Here is a 6,000-nt window from a genome sequence, read left to right on the forward strand (position 1 = left end):
GTTATTTGAGGGAGGAAGAAGTAGAAAATAAGGGATGACAGAAGAATGAAAGAGAGAGGCAATGGCGAAACGATGCAAAGGAATGACAGAAATAAAGAATTTTTCAAATCTTTTCTTCGTCCTCACCTTTCTTCTTTCCCTCTCCTCAATATTGAAGAAGCAGCATACTGTGGAGAAGATTGGGGGATATGTGGGAAGGAGGGATAAAGATCATTGTAAAGAGAAGGAGAGAGTATAACAATACAGTCAAGGATACATGGTGCAGTCATGGAATATTGTAGTTATGGAAACAGACAGCCCCATGGTATGGTAGTCATTGTTACAGACAGTTGTTTACAGTAGTGTGGTAGTCATAGTAACACGGGCAGTGTAGTACTTGAGTGTTGTAGTGGTCCAGGTGTGTCTGGACACTGTCCTGGTCTCCTTGTTTGATGCACTGAATGATCCTCTCCAAATCCATATGCATGATTTCACCCCCCCCCCCCCCCCCCCATAAACCAGAGCAGTGTGTTCAAGCATTCCTTTCTTTTTATCCTGGCGTACAAGATTCAATACTATCACCTTAAGTCATGCAATAGCAGCACACATTCTACCTACATCTACAATAGGGTGACCAGACGTCCCCGTTTTCCTGGGTTAGTCCCCGTTTTTGGTGGCCTGTCCCCGGCTGTAGCTGTCCCCGGAAATGTCCCGTTTTTAACCGTGCGTTAAAAATAGACCGCAAAGTAAAATATTTTACTTGGCAAGAAAGACCAGGCAGGAGTCTAAATCGCGTTGTGCTTGTTTTGGCCAGCAGAGGGGGCTGCTCTCTATAGCAGCTTCATTCACTCTTCTTCTATTAACTACTTGCTCACTAGTTTTAGAGAAAACTGCTGTGGAAAACTCAGCCAGAAGCTATCAAGGGTCAAGTGAATCCACAACATCACTCACTACAAATGTCTTTTCAAGCCAGGTCGTTTGAGATACTAGCTAGTGATGTTATAATGTCACAATTTATTATATAGATAGATGATCTGCTCAATTAGGTTTAAAATAGGTTATGCTAGTAAACGTTAGTCTACATTTTAAAAATATTATTATATTAGATGAGTGCACAATTCATTTGGAGAATATTTTTGTAGATTACAATTTTAATGGTTTGGCATTATAATAAGTAGTGTGAAAATATATTTAGAAATGTTCATGGATAACATTATCAGTGGAGAGGAAGGAGAGGAGGAAGACTGGATAGGAAGGAGACAGAGGAGGAAAGGTAACGATATGGTTACAGAGCCTGCCAATTTATTATTCCAAACTATGTTTTTGAGATCAAATACAAAAATGAGGCAAGCAATAGGAATCTGTTAACCAAAGTATTTTATCTAATAGTGTACTATTTATTAATACAGATTGGAGAAGGAAAAATGAAGGGAGTAAAAAGAGTGAAGCAAGGAGAGTGTAGAAGAGTGAGGTGGAAAGGTGAAGAGAAGGAAATGAAGACGAGTGAAAAAAAGAGGAGAAAGATTGGAGAACAAGTTAAGAGAGTAAGAAGAGTTACACAAGGAGAGTGAAGAAGAACAGACAGAGGAGATACAATGACTCTTTCCAAGAAACGGCAATGCACTTTTTATGAAAAACATAATGAGAGATTTTCCATTTATACGCTCAGGTCAAGACGATAGAATGGTTCACTGCACCCTTTGTAATTCCTCTCTTTCAATTGGCCTCCGGAGAAGAATGGCAGCGGTAGAACATCAGCAGACGAAAAAGCATAAAGCCTCTCTGATTGGCCGTGTTGGTATGCCCTCTGTCACCACATTCTTCAAGAAGGTCGAGCCTTCCCAAGAAGAATATGGTTTAGCTGTGCAGGAGGGTGTCTTTGCATACCCACACTATGCGACACAATCATAGTTACAGATCTATGGACTGCACAGCACAACTGATACGGAAGCTTTATGAGCTAAAGTTGACATGTGCTAGGACAAAATGAGACGCCATAGTGAGTAACGTGTTAGCATCATGGGCAACTACTTTGGTAACACAGGACCTAGACCAGGTTGAATTTGTGTCCCTGTCCATTGATGCGTCCACTCATGGACAGGTAAAGCTGCTGCCAATAGTCAGATATGTAATATATATGATGGCAGCACATCTGTGGAAACAAAACTGCTTGATTTTATTGAATTGAATGGAGAAACAGTAGAGGTAATTGGTCCTGGTGGTCATTCAAAAATGTAACCTGGAAAACATTCTCTGCCGACAACAAATACCAACTTTGGAGGATTGAATAGGCTGGGGAGGGTCAATGTCCATACCAAAGTTAAAAATGCTCTGCGGCGGGATGTGATTGGCTTAGGTTGTCCTGCCCACATCATTCATAACACAGCCAGAACAGCTTTGGATATGATGTTGAGTACCTGCTCACAAAGATATTTGGATATGTTCATATTTTCACCGTCAGAGTAGAAAGACTGAAGGGCTTTTGTGAGTTTGTTGGCCAGGAGTACCATAACATTTTAGGACACAGCAATGTTCGCTGGATGTCCATGCTCCCTGCTCTAGAAAGAGTGCTGAAAATGTATGCGCCATTGAAATCCTTTTTTACTTCTGAAGACAAATGCCCTGTTGTCCTGCGAACAATGTTCGAAGACCCACTGACTGAACTTCGGCTGGTCTTTGTCCATGGAAACTTGACCGTATTCAGTGACACGATCAAGATGCTTGGAGGCCAGGACCACTGTGCTGTGGAGTCCGCTGCAATTCTGAGAAACTTTGAGGCAAAATTCACTGCAAGACGTGATGACAACTTCATTCCAGTTTTGGTCAGAGGACTTCTGAGAGAGCTGGAGACATGTCTAAAGAGAGCTTTCTCAAAACATCCCAATCATTCTTCACTACAACTGTGAACTACTTGCAAGCATGGGGAAAGCACACAGATAATCTAAAGGATTCACATGGTCTCCTTTTAAAAAGGCAACCTCTGCGTGAAGAGATCCAGAAGGCAGCAGGCACACTGCAGGAAAAATGCCCCAATGTGACCATCAATGAGGATGCATTGTGTGACGAGGTTACTGGCCTGCATGAGTTTCTAAAGGGGGGATCGCTTGAAGAATGGAAAACATCTGAGACACCGCTTAGTCAGAGATGGAGCACGGTGGTTACCCACTTCAAAGAGAACGACATCCCACACACTAACCTGGCTAGATAAGCATCTGTTGTCATGTGCTTACCTGGAAGTAATGCACCAGTCGAGAGAGTGTTCTCCCAAATGAATGATCTATGGACAGAAGCAAGAAATAGGTTCACTGTTCCTACCTTCAAGGCCCTGTTTATTGTGAAGACAAACTTAAACCTCCCCTACCAGGAGTTCATGGAGAAGCTGGCCAAATACAGAGCAATCCTGTAGAAAATACATTCTTTTGAGAAATAAACAAATTAGGTTGGTTCAAGTATATTATGTAGTTACCAATATCATCAGCATCTTATTTCTTTATTATGTTGTTAAGTATTTCACATATACTATTTCTGTTTTTTCAATTTGGCTCATGTTCTCTTCTGCTCTTATTCTAGCAGGACCACTGAATGGCTGTTCAGATTGGACAGTTCTGTCTTGTCTGTAGTGTTTCTGTAGTATGGTTGTTTTCTCTATCACAGTGTGCCTGTTAGACTAAATACATGAACCCGGAATTGTCCCCCTTTTTTATTTCATAGATAAAATAACATTGGATGTTTTAATTATATATTGACCGCCGAACTGGAAATGTCCCTGGTTTTCATTTCAGAAATCTGGTCACCTTAATCTACAACCAACAAACCAGGTGTCCCTTCAATGGCAGGATACAGATAGCAACCTTGGTCTTGTCTCTTTGTCTCTCTGTGTTTCTCTGTGCAGTTTCTTTCTCCTAAACCCTGTATGTAATCTAATCTAGTCTACCTCACTGTCACGTTCTGACCATAGTTCTTTTGTGTTTTCTATGTTTTAGTGTTGGTCAGGACGTTAGCTGAGTGGGCATTCTATATTGTGTGTCTAGTTTTCCCATTTCTATGTTTGGCTTGATATGGTTCTCAATCAGAGGCAGGTGTTAGTCATTGTCTCTGATTGGGAACCATATTTAGGTAGCCTGTTTTGTGTTGGGTTTTGTGGGTGGTTGTTTCCTGACTTCTGTCTTTGTGGCTATTCACCAGATAGGACTGTTTTGGTTTTTCACATTTGTTGTTTTGGTATTTTGTTGTGTTCACGTTTATGGTCTTTATTAAACGTGTTGAACTCTAACTACGCTGCGCTTTGGTCCAATCCTTCATCCACAGAAGAAAGCTGTTAAACTCACCTCTTTCTCTCTCTCTCTCTCTCTCTCCCCTCTTTTCACAGTACAATAGGCCTTGGATTATATTGTGAACTTTGACTAGTAAATGGACAGAGACAGACAGCAAAATAAGGAACGCTTCACAGATAAGAAATTGGATGCCGGCAAAGTTGGCTGAATTCCGGTAGACTAAAACGGGTCTGATGTACTTGTCTGGGCTGAGTCCAACACCCTGTTGGGGATTTAACACATCTTCTTGACACTTACATCACAAGAAAGAGAAGAAAGTATGCAGATAAATCACTGTAGTTTTAAACAATTTGTAATTGTGTGACTGGTCAGTTGTGAACATGAAATAATAATCTGGAGTTGTAAACACATTCTCAAATGTGTAATAGATGAGTTGTGAACATAGTTTTTTTGTAGTTGTAATCGCATTCGCAAACTTGTAATATCTGCACATGTCAATTTCGCACGCTCAGACTTCTGGCAGTGCTTTTTACTATGACAAACATATTTGTAGATGTGCAAACAGTGATTTGCAAGGAGAGAGAGAGAGAGAGAGAGAATGCCTCTTTTCCTTTGGAACGTTTGTGAGTGTAATGTTAACTTTATTTTTGATTGATTATTTTATTATCTATTTCACTTGCTTGGGCAACATTCAAATATGATACCCAATTCCAATAAAGCCCATTGAATTTAAATTAATTGAGAAAGAGAGAGCAGGGGCTCATGGAAGTGGAACCAATCAGATTAGGTTTTTATAGACCAGCATAGGCTACTCAACCCTGGTTGGTTGGTTACAGCTCACATGGGCATGCTGGCGCAACCACTTGTCAGCTTAGTGTGTTACCAGGTTACCATTTGCGCTGTTAATTGTCATAAAAGAAAGACATTTAAACGTGCTCAGCTGTTACTTGTCATGGCAGGTAAATTTACACTTCTTTGTCTTATAGCTTGTAGGCAAGCTTTTTTTCCCCTTAGTAATACTTTTTGGGAAGCTATTGTCCAAGTCTCTCTCTCCTTGCTTGCAAATCTCTGTTTGCACATATTCAAAAGTTTTAGAACACCTACTCATTCAAGGGTTTTCTTTATTTGGACTATTTTCTACATTGTAGAAAAATAGTGAAGACATCAAAACTATGAAATAACACATATGGAATCATGTAGTAACCAAAAAAGTGTTAAAGAAATCCAAATATATTCTATATCTAGATTTTTCAAATAGCCACCCTTTGCCTTGATGATAGCATTGCACACTCTCAACCAGCTTCACGAGGTAGTCACATGGAATGCATTTCAATTAACAGGTGTGCCTTATTAAAAGTTAATTTGTGGAATTTCTTTCCTTCTTAATGCATTTGAGCGAATCAATTGTGTTGTGTCAAGGTAGGGGTGGTATTTGCCCTATTTGGTAAAAGACCTAGTCCATATTATGGCAAGAACAGCTCAAATAAGCAAATAGAAATTAAGGTCGGTCAATACGGAAAATGTCAAGAACTTTGAAAGAGTCTTCAAGTTGAGTCGCAAAAACCATCAAGCGCTATAAATGAAACTCGGTCTCATGAGGACCGCCACAGGAATGGAAGACCCAGAATTACCTCTGCTGCAGAGGATAAGTTCATTAGAGTTAGCAGCCTCAGAAATTGCAGCCCAAATAAATGCTTCACAGAGTTCAAGTAACAGACACATCGCAACATCAACTGTTCAGAGGAGA

Source organism: Oncorhynchus gorbuscha, linkage group LG06 (assembly GCF_021184085.1).
Source record: "Oncorhynchus gorbuscha isolate QuinsamMale2020 ecotype Even-year linkage group LG06, OgorEven_v1.0, whole genome shotgun sequence".
Lineage (NCBI taxonomy): Eukaryota > Metazoa > Chordata > Actinopteri > Salmoniformes > Salmonidae > Oncorhynchus > Oncorhynchus gorbuscha.